This window comes from Leptonychotes weddellii, chromosome 2 (assembly GCF_054177405.1).
Source record: "Leptonychotes weddellii isolate Sample4059 chromosome 2, ASM5417740v2, whole genome shotgun sequence".
In the NCBI taxonomy this organism is placed as follows: domain Eukaryota; kingdom Metazoa; phylum Chordata; class Mammalia; order Carnivora; family Phocidae; genus Leptonychotes; species Leptonychotes weddellii.
Window position 1 is genome coordinate 166798081 of NC_138370.1, and position 15672 is coordinate 166813752.

At 41.3% G+C, this 15672-nt stretch overlaps 1 long non-coding RNA gene across 1 annotated transcript in view; it reads left to right on the forward strand.

Annotated features, from left to right (window-relative positions):
• Positions 1-9461: 9461 nt before the first annotated feature.
• LOC145720367 (uncharacterized) overlaps positions 9462-15672 on the forward strand; it is a 93382-nt gene continuing 87171 nt past the window's right edge. Inside the window, exons 1-2 of the long non-coding RNA XR_014143284.1 lie at positions 9462-10657; positions 13512-13675. This is a non-coding gene — a long non-coding RNA (uncharacterized LOC145720367). The remainder of the gene's footprint in view (positions 10658-13511; positions 13676-15672) is intronic.

The following is a 15672-nucleotide window of genomic DNA, read 5'->3' on the forward strand; positions in this document are numbered from 1 at the left end:
AAATTTTTTCCATAGGTGAAGAAATGAGAAAGGCAGACCGAGACTAGCATGATCAGGAGCATGGGGAATGGAAACACATTTCCTATTTATGTGATTGTTGATGGGGGCCCAGGAAGACACATTAGGTTTGAGGAGCAGTGATGTAAATAGGTTGTAAAAAAATCTTAAATGCCTTTTGAAGGGGGCTTTTTAAAAATGACAATAACAAGTAATAAGAACAACAGCATTAATAATAATTCAGTGACTGCCACAAGTGAGCCATACTCATGACCATAGTTGTTTAGATGTAGACCTCATGATAAATATTTGAGTTGGATGTTGTAGCCTCATTTTACAGATAAGGAAATAAAAGCTCACAGAGGTTACCTGTTCATCTGAGTACACAGAGTTGGTAAATGACAGGCAGATGAGCTTTTTGAATCCAGGCCCCTTTGGAATAGGCAGAGGCCTCAGAGAAGTGTGGAGTGAGATGTGGGGATGGGCTTTCCCACCAAAGTGTCCTGGGTTTGAATCTTGCTGAGAACCACTTCCCAACCTTGTGACCTTGGCTGTGTTACCTTACTCTCACTCAGCTTCACTTTTCCCATATAGTAGGCAGGCATAATTATAGTGTGTATTCCAGGAGTGATAAAAGTATTAAGCAACTGGTTGGCATGGCACTGACCAGTCAGGATGGATGCAATTCATAATCAGTCAGAATGGCCAACTATGAAGACCGGCTCTGCCCACTTCATCAGGCTGTTGTAAAAATTAAGTGGCATTGTGCTTGTTAAATCATTTGGAACAGTACTTAACATGTTGTGAGCACTCAAATCTTGGTGAATTAGAGAGTTTAGGGTAGAACAAGAGCAGAGTTTAGAAAGGAGAGGTCAGATGGGGAGTTACTGGGGGGGTGGATTTTGAAGGACGGGCACTGGGACATGTCTGTACAGGGACACCTGTTAGAGCCAACAGAGCCAAGTTTGAATTTCTGCTCCTTGCTTGGAGACTAATTTGTGATAAAATTTTAGACGTATTAGTTAAAGTCTTTGAGCTGAGAGTCCTCACATGTAAGCAAGATGAAAACAACCTTCTCTGTGGAGTGATTGTAAAGACCACAGGTTATAGACTGAATGTGTGTGTCCCTCCAAATTCACAGGTCCAAATCCTAACTCTCAATGTGATACTATTAGGAGGTGGAGTCTTTGGAAGGTACTAGATCATGAGAGTGATGTCTTCATGGATGAGAGTTGGGTCTCTCTCTCTCTCTCTGCTCTCTGCTGTTTGAGGCTACTCGAGAATATGGCCATCTGCAAACCAGGGAGCAGGCTGTCATCAGACACTGGATCTGCCAGCTCCCTGATCTTGGACTTTCCGGTCTCCACAGCTGTGAGAAATAAATGTTTGTTGTTTAAGCCAGCCAGTCTGGTAATTTGTTACAGCAGCCTGAGCTAAGATGCCATGTTAATGACGTCTAGGAAGAACTGCCTTCATGGCTTCACACATACTCTTAGAAGGTGACTTCTCTCACTCTGGAGTAGCTCTTTACTCACTGGCAAGGGGGTGTTCAATTTCTCTTCCCTGTCATGGCTGGGAAGATATTTCCCAAATGGAGGTTGAATATATCTTGATGTATCGTAGTAAAGTGGGTCATTGTGATATTTAATATCTTTTTTCCTTTTCTTATTTTACTGGGCTCAGGATGTTGAATCTTCTGTTCAGTTGGCATTTTCCACGTTGTTATAAATTGATACATGTGAGAAGTTTAGACCCAGGCAATGCATATGGCGGCTACTTATTTGTTTGTGACTTAAAATGGTACCAAGAAGTAATAAGAACAAAGGTCAATTGGTGGAATTAAGCTTGTGCTTCTTCTTTTTTTTCCCCAGTGCTGCTGGTTGCTTAGCAAGGTGTGGGTGGGATGCGTGTATGCTGGGCTCCCAGGATGGTTAAAACTAGAGGAGACAGATTCTAGTGGGGGAGGCAAGGAGATGTGGGCAGCTTGATCTTGGCTGAGAGGAGGCTTTGAAATGATAAGAGATTTCAATCTGAATCCAGGCTCTGAAACATGGTTGCCCTTGGGCAGGTGGCTTTACGTGTCTGAATAACGAAGCATAAACATAGCGCAAAGTGGGAAGGAAAGAATGGGGCAGTGTGGGAGATAATGTGCGTCAACGTACCCAAGTAATGTCTGCATCTCAATATCACGTTTCTACATCCCAAAGAAAAGAGTCCTTTGTGCCTTCCAAGAAGGTGTTTGAACTGGCTTAATCAGCTAGGTTTTGAAACTGAGTCTTTCAGTTTGCAAAGCCCAAGTTCTGGGTTTCATTTTCTGAACTATTTTGTGCTTTATCATTTTGGCATGTTTATTCATGAGTTCCCTTTCTAGGGATGCCTTCATCTTTGCAAGTCTAAATCTTACCGATATTTCAAAACCAGCTCAAATGCTACCTTCTCCAAAAAAACTCATCTTTTTCTCTCTTGAAGCATTTGTATATTTTTATATTTTGTTAGATTACATGAATTAGCTCCCCTGCTCCACTACAAACTCTCAGGTAAGCTCAACTTTGGATCTTCCATAGCACCTAAGATGGTGTAATGCCCATGATAGGTGTTTTATGCTTTTGTATTGTTGATTATTTGAAGAGAGATAGGATGTTTGTTGAAAGGACTCAGAAAGCAAAGAAATGCAACACAGTAGCTAGGAAGATAGTGGAAATCTGGAAAAGTAGATTTTTAAGGTGCTGCCCATCGATGTATTTGCCCATTAAGCCTTCTTAAATTTCTCCTTCTCGAAATGTTTGAAGGGGGAGATCATGCCTCTGCACCGTGATTCTATTTGTTTTAATATTTGTTTTTGTCACTGCCAAGGCAAAGTGGATCTCCATTAGATTTATTTCCTCATAACAAAGCCCTGCATTGTTATTGGTTTCTTATTGTAGTGATCAGAAATTCTCTAAACTGAATAATTTGAAATGAAGCAGGCAGGAAAGGAAAGCAAGACCAGTGTTAGAAATATTTGCCATGATTTTCTCTAGCTTTTTTTCTTGATTTGTTAAAATGATTAGAATTCTTAGTGAAAGCAAAGGTCAGAATTAAGAATAAAAGAAAGCAAGTTTGGACTAAAACTAAAATTTATGAGATGGATATTGAAAGTAAACCTAAGACCAAAGGAAAGAATATGTTGTATGTTGTAGATGCTGGGAATAATATATTCAAGATGTATTGCTGGGAGGCAGCCATTAACTCCTGAGTTTATTTAATGAAAACACTTTTGGTTTTGCAGATAGTCTTCTGGTTTGTATACACATACACATTGCTAAAAACATGTATGTGCTAACCTCAAATGTGTGAAAGATAGAGACATTCATGTCATGGTGAGAGTCCTATTCCAGAGAGCTTGAAATCCCTAATCGCATCTTCAGTTTTAGTCACAATCTTCAACAATACATTATTAATGATATTTTGTACGTTAATCTTTCACTTCTTTCCCTTCACAATCACATGTCTGGCTGGCCCATGCTATGTTCATTAAACATTGAATTGAAATGAAGCTCTGCTGCTTTGGGTACACTTAAAGATTTTCATCTTAATTTTGATTGTAAGATGTTTATGAGGCATATGTTTTCTATCCCTTGGGTCAAGACATTTTTCCAATTTCTCATTTTTATTAAAAAAGACAAAATATAATAAAGCAGTGGGTTTGAGAAAAAGCAAGCAAACAAACAATGGAATTTTCTTCAAGTAAGGTCTTCCCAGGATCCCAGTCTATAAAGCATACAGAAATGGAGCAATCCCAACCGGAAATGAGAGAGGAACATAGGATCTCAGAGGCCCCTCTGTGGGCTCCCCAGAAGCTGTGTAAAGATCTTTGCAATATTGTATTAATATTTATGCTTTAAACACTACTGTACAGCCTAAGGTGGTGACACTGTCTGAAAGGAGTTTGGCAAATACTATTGTTAAATAGTTCAAAGTGTTCATTTGCCAGCTCATGGAGAAAGTCTTTCTTGGGTAGATCAAAGGCAGTTATGGTGTGCATGTGCTGTATGAACATGCATGTTGTCTGAAAATACAACTATTGGAAGTGGATGACTGTCTGCATTTCACTGGTCCAGAACCACCTGTCTAGCTGCAGCTCTGGACAGCTCTGTCCTCTTCCCTTTGTTGACGGGTATTCTGCCAGCCCCTGGACCTGAGTTCCATCCTTCCACTCACCTGTCGTTCGATCTGAGACCATATTCCTCTGCTCTGTACTCTCTGGCCACCTATGCAGCTTCACAGGCATAAAATGAAGAGACTGACTTTTGAAGGCTTCCAAGTTCTTAAGGGTTGCACGCAGTATGTGGCCAGTTAGGTCTTCAACACCAACCCTACACAAATTTTTGTGTTGGAATTGCTGTGATGTCAGGCGTTTCCCTAAATCTTTACTCTGTTCATTTGGAAAATTAGTTCTTTGTTCACATTTGTTAGTTTTTTATTCAACACACATTTGGTGAATGCCTGATACAGGTGAAGCTCTGTGTTAAATGTTGTGGGCCCTCCTCCTCTTCCCCCTCCTCTTTCTTTCTTTTTTTTTTAAAATTTTATTTATTTATTTGACAGAGAGAGACATAGCGAGAGCGAACACAAGCAGGGGGAGTGGGAGAGAGAGAAGCAGGCTTCCTACAGAGCAGGGAGCCCGATGTAGGGCTTGATGTGGGGCTCGATCTCGGGACCCTGGGATCATGACCCGAGCCAAAGGCAGACGCTTAACGACTGAGCCACCCAGGTGCCCCTTCCCCCTCCTCTTTCAAAAGCCTATGCAAACAGCACCTCCTCCATGAGCTTTTCCCAACTTCATTCTGTAAAATTAGGGCTGGCTCTGGCTGGTGCTTTGTACATAACTATATGCAGGCATTTATTACAAGCTAAAATTTAGGCATTCATGGGACTGTCTTTTCCACTTGTATTTGACCTTCTTGAGGACAGAGGTTTGCCTTAATCATTTTTGTCTCACTCAACATGGTGTGTGATTTGCATGTATCATCTACATTCTGAAGGAAGGAGGGAAACCTGTGTGCGGTGGACATGCCCTAAGGTGGCCCCCAGTGAACCACACCCTTGGAAATCTATCCCTTCCCCCAGAGTGTGGGCGGCACCTGTGACTTCTTCGGACAACAGAATATGGCAAAGGTGATGTGGTAGTCACTCCCATCATTGTGTTATGTTATGTAAAACTCTGAGCAGACTGGAGTGAGAGATGATTCTGCTGGCTTTGAAGAAGTAATCTTCAGTTTATGGGAGGGTCTGTAGAGGGTACGTGTGGCAAGGAACTGAGGGTGGCCTCCAGAAGCTGAGACAGGCCCCTGGATGACAGAGAGCAAGAAAACATGGACCTGAGTCATATACCTGCAAGGAAATGAATTTTGGTGACAGCCTGAGGAGGTTTGCAAGGAGATTCTTCACTAATTAAGCCCCCAGATACAAATGGAGCTCAGCTGATGCCATGTTTGTAGCCTTCTGAGAGTCTGAGTGTAGGTCCAAGATGAACTGTGCCCGGACTCTTGACCCATGGAAGCTGTGAGATGGGGGATGTATGCTGTTTTAAGCTGCGGAGTTTGGGGCATCTGTTATGCAGCAGTAGAAGACTTATACGTGGGAGAGGATGTTGTGCAGGATTTCTTCCTGTAGCTGCAGAAGAGCTGTCTAGAGTCCAGAGTAGAGGGCAAAGATGCAGGGGTTCCCTCTACTTAAAGAGAACTGTTAGCATCTCTCACAGGTGGCACGACAGACCTCACCAAAACTGCTCCTTGGTTCCTCATCCAGGTTATAAAGGAGAGGGTGGGAAGGAAGAAGGGAGAGAGACTGAGTTGTGCTGTTGGAGAGTGTTTAATTGAGAAGTGATATCCCACCTCTTTCCCCTCAAAGTCAAGTGATAAGCACCTCCCTTGTAAGATTGGGGTCAGCCACAAGAAGTGGTGATGGTCATCTTTGTCCCTACTTATACATGTTCTTAGGTAGTGGGTCTGATTCTTGAGTAGAAGAAAAAAGAGTGGGAGTAAGTTGGCAAAGCTTAGGAAAGGCTAGAAACCAGGCAATCAGTGGTCTCATCATTTGGCATGCCCCAAGTTGTGATTTTTCTGGAAGTTGAGAGGATGCTGCACAATTAGCTGGGATTGATCAACTCAGGCTGCAACACCAGTGGGAGCTGAGTGGGGGAGTGAAGAGGCAATCCAGGTTTCCCATGGAAGAGATCTGTGCTTCGCAGAAGGGGAGACTTCACAGGGCCCTGGAGGGAGCCGCTCAGGAGAGTCAACACATAGATGCCCACCATATAAAGGGCATTTGTGGTTGAAAGCAGCAAATATAATGAGACGATTCAAACAATTTAGTTGAGTAAGGAAAATTTTGTCCTTTCCCTGTTCCCCTCATTTCTTCTCAATTTCCAACAATTGAAGAGTTAAGAGCCTGTCTTGAGGGAGAAAAGGAAGGAAGTGAAAAATTAGACTGAACACCCTCACCCTCAAATTCTCTCAAACCACATGTCCAGCCCACAAAACAGAGGAGGGTAACTTTGTATCTGAGATGAAATTGAAGTTTTAAAATAGAAAGGACTTTTAATTACTAAAAGTAACCATGAAGTTATGTATTCTACCCAAGTGTCATCAGGGGATGGAAGAGAGGGTTTCAACAGAGTATGGCTGAAAGCAGCGATTGGAAAAGTGAATAATCGTTTCATGTATGTGACCCCAATGAGTTAAGACTCCCTAATACACTTAGGTTTTGCCTTCAGTGAGCTCACAGGTGAGTAGAGGAGATATAATAAAGTCAGAAATAATTTAACACATACTAGAAAGGATGAGAATGAATGTACCATAACAAGTGTTCTGGGAATTTGGAGGATAGATGGAATTTTCTGATTGGGAGACTAAAGGCGGTATCACAGGTTGTCCATAAATTTTCTTTAACATCATCTCGATAATTATGATATGTGTTTGAAAGCAAAAAATTATCATGGCTAACATCCCCAAATCATAAAAGATGTTGGACTATCTTTGTTTTGTTTATTTTATATATTGATGGATTTTTTACAGGATTGGACTCTGCACAATTGGCTGAGTATGAAGCTAAAAACCCTGAGTCATATTCTAGATTTTCCTCCACTGCTAAGAAATGGCCATTTAAAATAAGAGTTTAAACTGTCTTTTCTTCTTCCTTGTCCTCTCAAATGTAACCTTAGTGAGGGCGGAAAAAGCAGAAATGTATGTTCTTGATATTATGTAATTCAAAATAATAATGAACTCAATCCTTTTCTGATAGTTGTGTTTTAACACTGAGCCTTGGAAAATAAGGAAATAGGGGTCAAAATATCATAGAAATTTGCGTTGGCAAGGATATTAGAGTTTATTCAACATGATCTAACTAAAAGAGTGACAGTGAGAATTGAGAGGAGGGGATGGATTTTCAAGTTCTTCAAGGCTTGACTGTTGGATGTGGGGGTGGATAAGGGAGAAGGACAAATGGGGAAGACACCCCAGATTCTTCCTTGGGCTTTTGGATGGGGAGTGGTATCATGATGGAATCAGAGAATCCTGGAGAAGGTGCAAAATTTAGGAGAAAAGCATTGCATTCTGTTTTGAGTTCCTGTGAAGGTTTATTGAAATCAGGAAAGATGGGTTCTATGAGCTCAGTGGTTGTCTCTCAAGGTTATAGTTATTGAAGTACTTTAGTCTTGTAGATTTTTCTGCTTGTCAAATTGAATATCAAACTACCACAAAGGGTACAAAAGTAGAACAGACACGTATGTGGACATTCATGCATACATTCATTCAAAAATATTCTCTGTGTGCCCCTAAGTGACAGGCACTGTTCTGGTCCTGGGAATAGCCTGGTGAGGCAATGGCCAAGGTCCTTGCCCTCCTGGAGCTTACATTTGCATGGGCACATCAGACAACAAACAAATAAGTGAACAGGAGAAATATGAGGTTAAACTCAGCTCTATACAGAGATGAAAAGGTGAGTTGTGTTAGAGAGTGTGTGCCTGGGGCCATGTGAGATTGGATGTTGTAGTCACTGCTGATTGTCTTTTCATTAGAGCCATTCCTGCTCCAACCTGCCTCCCTCCTTGTACTTGTTGGCACAACTTTGATTTTCTCTGGGCGCCTCTCTGGTCATCACAGCAATATGATCTTTCCCGAGATCCCTCCCAATATCAGTTGTGGTTGTCTCTTCCTTTTTGTCAGTGATTAGTTTGAGTAAAGCTAGGCCCTGGCCAGTGGGGTCAGAGAGTTGGCTGTTGGGGGACCTCTGAGAGAGGTTTTTCTTGCTGATAAAAACTGCATGGAAAGGGCGCCTGGGTGGCTCAGTCAGTTAAGCATCTGCCTTCGGCTCAGGTCATGATCCCAGAGTCCTGGGATCGAGTCCTGCATTGGGCTCCCTGCTCAGTGGGGAGTCTGCTTCTCCCTCTGCCCCTCCACCCATGCTGCCCCCTGCTTATGTATGTGAGCATGCGCTCTCTCTCTGAAAAAAAAAATCTTTTATTATTATTATTATTTATTTGACAGAGAGAGAGAGAGCGCTCACAAGCAGGGGGAGCAGAAGGCAGAGGAAGAGGGAGAAGCAGGCTACCAGCTGAGCAGGAAGCCTGTTGCAGAGTCACCCAGGTGCCCCAATAAATAAAATCTTTAAAAAAAAACAGCATGAGAAGAAATGTCTATCTTGTTCACTGAACATCATCTTGTCCTCATGATGTATGGAATCTGTGACCCCCAAAAGGAGCATAGCTGGCCTGCTAAAGGTGCAGAGTGGAAAGTTGGAAAGGACCTGGTCTTTGATGAAGCTCCAATGCCTCTGACTTATCCAACCACAGAACAATCCTTCCCTTGTGTTTACTAACTGACACATGTGGGTCAGGAAAGGACTTGTTGAGAAGGTGAATTTCAAGCTGATATATGGCCATCATGAAGGAGCCAAGTATTGTAAAGAGCTGGGGGGTTGGGGAGAAGGGAAGAGAGCATTCTAGGCAGTGGGGACAGCAAATGCAGAGGCCCAGAGGTGGGAGCAGGCATGGTGGGTTCGGAGAAAGGAGAGCTAGCCACAAAGGCAGTGTGTTGAGGGATGGGAACATACATAGAGACAAGGTCAGAAATCAGGAAATCCAGAATTCTGGATAATGTCATCCCCTCCTTGCCAACCCACACAAGGAACTTGGACTTTTCTTCCCCCAACTTTTTTTATTGTAGTAAAATAGAGGAACATTAATCTAAATGCAGTGGAAACCATTGGAAGGGCAGGTTCATTTCTTTCATTTCTCCATCCCTCCCACCCAGCATGTAGTTGAACTAAATTCTAGCTTACAGGTTTTTAGTTTGATCAAAATAATTCCAATAACAGAAAGATCACTTGAAAGTGAATATTTTTCTCTAATGCTCCAGTGTAAAGAGAGAAGACCTTTTCCTTGACAACAGGCAAAGGGGTTTCTCACAATTCTTTGATCAGACACAACTTCAGAAACTAAGTTTACAGGTAAAGAAAGTCAGGAGCACATGCAAAACTGCAGAGATGATGACTGCTAATTAGCTGCATCAAATGACTCTTGGCATTCCTAATTTTCACCTTTTTGTAACAATTCAATTCATTCCAAGGTTTTACCAGAGTAGACAGGCATGAAATGAATTCTCCACGGTAGGTTACCAATGGCAGAGAAATTGCGAGCTCTGAAATGGCTGGAAGAAATCATGTGAGTTCTGGCTTTTGCTTTTCCCTAAACTCTGTGGATTCTGTCAACATTAATTCTGTGAAATATGTAGGCTGCATTATTTTGGAGAAATGAACAGTTTTATTTTCTCTAAGCCTTATCTGTATTCCATCTTCTCCCTGAGTGTTGCTCTCTTGGGGAGGATATTTGCTAGTGGGAATGTGGATGAGAACTAGGACTCAGGATGCCTGGTTGCTCCTTGGGTCTGGATGTGGGGAACAGATAATGATGTAGGGGGTTTCAGTTGATTGTACATTGTCTGTAAATCAGTAGTGTGGTGGGCCTGCCATCATCCAACGTGTTGAGTTTTCTCTGCTCTCATACTCTGGTACATCCCATATGCCAGCCACATGTTACTGTTGGCACTCCATTAAAAAAGTCACACTATTTCCTCCCACTGGGTCTTTTAAAATGCACCATCCCTTCTTCCTGGAATGTCCTTACTCTGATTCTCTGTCCTTTAAAACGCAAAGCTTTCTCTGTCAAGCTTTCCGTGTTAGGCATGAACCTTGTGTGCCTTCTCGGATTCTCTCAAGTACCCCCTTCTTTCTCATGCAGCTGTACACTTTCTGGATAATGTCATCCCCTCCTTCGCTGGCATCCTTATGAGATCCCTGAGCTGGTTGGAGTCTGAACTGAAGCTCTGAACTTGCATTACCTTCGTGCATCACATGCTGAGCCCCTCCCCTTTCACACTTTTGAGACTGAGACTGAAAAGTCCAACTGTTTGGATATGTGATTCAGGTCCTTGATCAGATGCTGAGGGGCTGGACAGTGCACCTGAAGTACAGAAGAATCAACTCACTGTGGGGAGACCCTGCACTAGCGGAAGCCAGTGATTACAGAGAGGAGCAGGGCCAATAAATTTCAACTCCTTTTGCCCTTTCTTGGGTTGATCAGAGGTGTTTCTCTGTGAACTTTCCGGAGAAGTCTTGCACGGTGAGTAAACATGTCTCTTGAATTGCTAGCTATGTCTCTTGCATATTGTGAAGTGGTATCTTCTCTATTGCATTGCGCTGTTCAGTATCTTTCCTTATTTCATCCCCCCTTCTCCTCTCGCCCTTACCACCCTGGGCTTGCGCATCCTAAGTAAAGTGGCAATACTTTAATTCTTGTCTTGGGACCTTCTTGACCTCTTCCCATAGGACTTTGTTCCTACATCTACCATGGGACAGAGAAGCTCTCTTAACCCACATCCCCTTTACCTGTTCTTGGATTGACCAATGCTTTCCATTTCTTCCGTAAACCACACTCTGAATGCTCATTGCCAGTAGACTTCTTGCTGTAGTCTATGCGCACTAATGCTTCCACCTGAAGTGTATGCTTATCAAGAGTCGGTTATATTTTGCCCAATTTTGTATACACAGTGTTCACTTGTTATTATAATTATATATGTAATGAAATGTTACATAAACCAATACATTATGGATGCAAAAATAAAGAGGGTTGTTTCTATGAAAATCTAGTTTAATAATTTAGATTTTAGGGGTCCTGCTTTAGAAGGAACTAGAGTCAAATGAGATGTGGTAAGATAACTGTGAAAGTTTGGGGGGGTGGCACCTGGCTGGCTCAGTCAGTAGAGCATGTGACTCTTGATCTATGGGTTGGGGGTTCAAGCCCCACATTGGGTGTGGAGATTACTAAGAAATAAAAAAAATCTTTAAAAGTTTTGGGGAACACTGTAGCATCTAGAAGGGTTCTATAATCATATGGCATTCCAAGTGTGTCTAAATTCTTGTTCTACTTTGAAAAAAAACAAAGCTAATTATCAGAGTTGATATATTATAGGTGTGGCTTATGCAAGAAAGAAGACACAGAATGCCAATTCGTGGACCAATAGTTACAGAAAAGACCTTGGCCCTACACCAAAAATTGGCCACACCAAAAGCTTCACAGCAATTGATGGAAGACATATACATAGGAAAAAGCCATGCTCCCCAGCCATTGGGCCCTGGAGGGCACAAATTACCTACGGATCAAGCTGCTGCTTAAAAATTTACAGAGGAGTTAAGTCACTTATCAATAGGGAAAATTTTCTTAGGGAATAACTCTGCAATAGAGTTGAAACAGTTTTAAATGGTGGAAAAGGTGAGGCAAGTGCTACCAGTCTACACAAAATCCAAGCAAAGATTCTCAGCATCTGTGGCGATGCTGCTGAAATTCCCAGTTCTGACTTCTTATTATTGGCAAAAATAGAAATCTCCAAGATTTAAGAGATATAAATTGTTTGCTTTTTGAGATAAGTACTCTTCAAAAAATTAGCGTGGACAGACCCTGAATTATTCTATAAATTGATTTTTTTCCCCCATGAATTTATACATTCTGTGAGGAAATGCTTGAAGAAAATAGACATCTGGAAAGCTTATTCTTTCTTTCTCAGTGTTTTCTAAATTGTGGGTCTTGATTCTTTGGAGGGGGTCGTAAAATTCACTGGGAAAAAGATTTAAAAAAATAAAATGAAATAGAATAAAGCAGAATAGAAAATATCAGTGCGCATTGCATGTTGCCAAGGCATTTCATGAAAATTTGTTTTCTTTTGTGTGTGTGTGTGTGTGAGTGTGGCATGTGTGTATATGTAATATGAATTTTCTAACTGTGGTAAAATTTCTCTTGCCTTGTGTTACTGGCAAAAACTTTGGAGGCCTATGGTATAAAATAATGCTTCTTCACGTTTTGGTTATGAATATAGTAAAGAAAGTGATTTAAATTAATGCCAGGTTGTTATAACAGAACGCATTTCTTTTTTCCAACTTAGGGATCAAGGGCCTATAAAATGTTTTAAAAAATAATATTGGAGTTCCATTTTACAAGAAATAAGAGACAAGACTAGAGGTTACATATAATCATTAAAAATTGTTAACATTAAGGAGATTTTTTTCTTCTTTTTCTTTTTTTTTCGATGTAGCATTTAGTGGGGAGTGAAATTCCCAGCTCAACATTTCCTAAATCTCAGAGGAGAGAAAAATGTTGCCTGAGGTTGATAATATTGGAAAAATTCTGAACTACAAGAGAATAATTAAGAACATGGTTTAGTAACCGATCCTAGACAAATTGGTGGTTCCAATGATTTACAGAGAGATGATATATAACAATGAACTAATGATTCCTAGTTATTGCAGTATAAACTTAGCATCAGGGAAGAAGGCCTTCAGGCTATGACAGACACAGACAAATAAAAAAACGAACGAAGAAGACAGGGAAAAGGACGTGTGATATCAAATCTAGAGGCCATATCTTCTCATCATTCAGAAGCCAAAGTGGCCCCGGGTGGACTTTGTTGAATTGAATCAGTAGTCAACTAGTTACGACATATAAAAAAAGTATGCGCTTCAAAAATATGTTCTGAAAGCTGTGTTTCTTTTTCTAAGCAACTTTTAAACATTGATTTTATTTTATTAGTTTTTAAAGATTTTATTTATTTATTTGCTGGAGAGAGAGAGAGAGATCGCAAGTAGGCAGAGCAGCAGGCAGAGGGTGAGGGAGAAGCAGGCTTCCTGCTGAGCAGAGAGCCTGATACAGGACTCGATCCCAGGACCCTGGGATCATGACCTGAGCCGAAGACCGACGCTTAACCGACTGAGCCACCCAGGCGCCCCAAACATTGATTTTATTAAATGAACTCATATTTTTATGTATTTTAAATTAAAGTAAAATATCTAAAGTTTACATGTAGCATTTTTCCGATTCTCTGTTTTAACTGACTTTCTATTTCCATGATCGATACAAGGGCTTCTCCTGTTATCACTACCTTCCTTCCGTTGCCATTGTTTATCTTTCTGTCTTTCATTGCCAGGGCCTGGTGTCCCTGAAATGGGCAGTTTCTGGATTCAGACCTCCTGTGCTGGGTCCTAGCTCTTCTACCCACCCACTGATGAGATCTTGGATACGCAACTCAGTCTCAAAGAGTTTGCAAGGATGGGGCTGGGATACACTCCACTTCATTGGATGAAAACTCAGGTAATGTATGTAAAGCTCCAAGTATAGGGTCAGGCACACAGCAAATAATCAATGATAGTTTTCCCCACTATGATGTCTTAAATTTACCATCAATGTAATTGGTATTATCTTTTATAATTTCAAAACATTTTTTCCAGCATAAGTTTTAGATTGCCTGGCATGGGCGAAAGCTCATTTTCATTGCTCCCAGAATCTTAGGATTTTTCTCAGAATAGTAGCAGTCAAAAATGATAACATTAGCTTATGTTTTGATGGCATTTTATAACTTTTAAATTCCATGTGAGTGGCGCAATGGGCCTCATTTTCCGGGTTTCGTACGAAGTTCAGGATGACAAAATTCAGAGAGGTTAATTTACTCACCCAAGGTCACCGTGCTCAAGGACACAGAGAGAGGGCTGACCCCAGATATCCTGACACCAAGCCCCATTCTTTCCAGCCAATGTTGTCCTGTGTGTAGTCCTCCGTGTGAGCCAACGATGCACCGCATGGTAAAGCAGTCTTCCCTGAGAACCTGGAAACGGGTCCAACTTGGAGGAATCTCATTATCACTTTTCGAAGCTTTACCCTGACTGCATGTTAAGTTGTATAATTTTTCTGGATTTGGATCTCGGATGGATGCTGGTTATTGGCAAGCACTGTATCTCATTCGGGAAAAATTTTCCTCAACCCGTGTTAAAAGACTGGAAAAGAAAAACAAAACAAAAGCCCTTCAGATAAAAGGCATTTAGGGACTGTAGTGCTATTTGACTTATAAAGAAAGTGGTAATGATTCAGTAAGTTTATTATCTATTTTTTTTTAAGACCTAAGGATTTATGCCATCTGGACCTTTTGATTGGTGTCCGTTCAGCTTCTCCATGGAGTTCCTTGCCTCTTTTTAGCCACGGTTGAACTAAAGCCCCTAGCTGGGCTTCTCTTAGTGTCCATTTACATGACAGTTGTGGACTTTTTTCAATTATATATTAAAAAAAGGATTTCGGTTGCTTGGAAATTTGTGATGTTAGGGATGTTTGGTACTTTTTATCTTGATATATATATTTTTAATCCCATCTAAATTTACTACATTGTTGACTGGGGTCAAATCATTCTGCATTTTTGCTGTGTTGCTTGCTTTCCCCGGCCTTCCTAGATTTGGAAAGCTTAATTTAGTCTTTTCTCCATTTTATTATGCTCACATTCACCCTTAAAAGAATCAAGATCTCATCCAGAAACAACTTGCTGGCTTCTTCCTAGAATTTATGGTTTAAGAGACTGATTTAATAAAATGGAAGTTCTTTATGAAAGTGTTTTTGCCATTGTGTGTGTTCATTTCTGTTCTGGTTTTTTTCTCCTCATCCTATAGCATGAACCCAGCTAGACCTGGGCTTGAATCCCCAGCTACTTTTCCATTCTTGTGCCTTTTTAGGGTCCTGGAAGGACAGATATTTCTAGGAAGGAACATCTCATGTCCTCTCCATACTTTAGAGTGACCTGCACTCTTCACTCATATTCTAGAATGATCCCTCACATGTGGCTATTTGGGGAGTGGTGAGGGAAAGTGAGGATCAAGATAAACACAAGGAGGAAGGAGTGGGAGGATTTGGAAAAGACTGTCTCAGCAGCACACAATCCTGTTATACAGAGAAGCTAGTGGTCAGGATTTAGGTACGCTTCAAGTCCACAGGAGAGGTAGTTAGAGCTGAAAGTTAAAAGCCTTGATTTTCTAGAATAAAGCTCCCCCAAATCTCAAGGACCTAGGCCTTTCAGAGACACTAAACCTTTCAGGGTTCACCTATCTTCACTTGTAACTTAGAATTAACACTTGTCTTGAAAATACACAAGGCAGTTTTTTTCTGGAAGATGAGCTACTTAGGAATTTTCCTGCAATGGTCGGCATTAGCTACTCTTTCTGTGCATACAGCACCTTTGAACACCCTTATCTGTTGAGGAATTCCACTCTGGAGAGTCCATTCCTCCTCAGGTAGAAACTAGAAGTCTCTTTCCCAGACTCCCTGAGGTT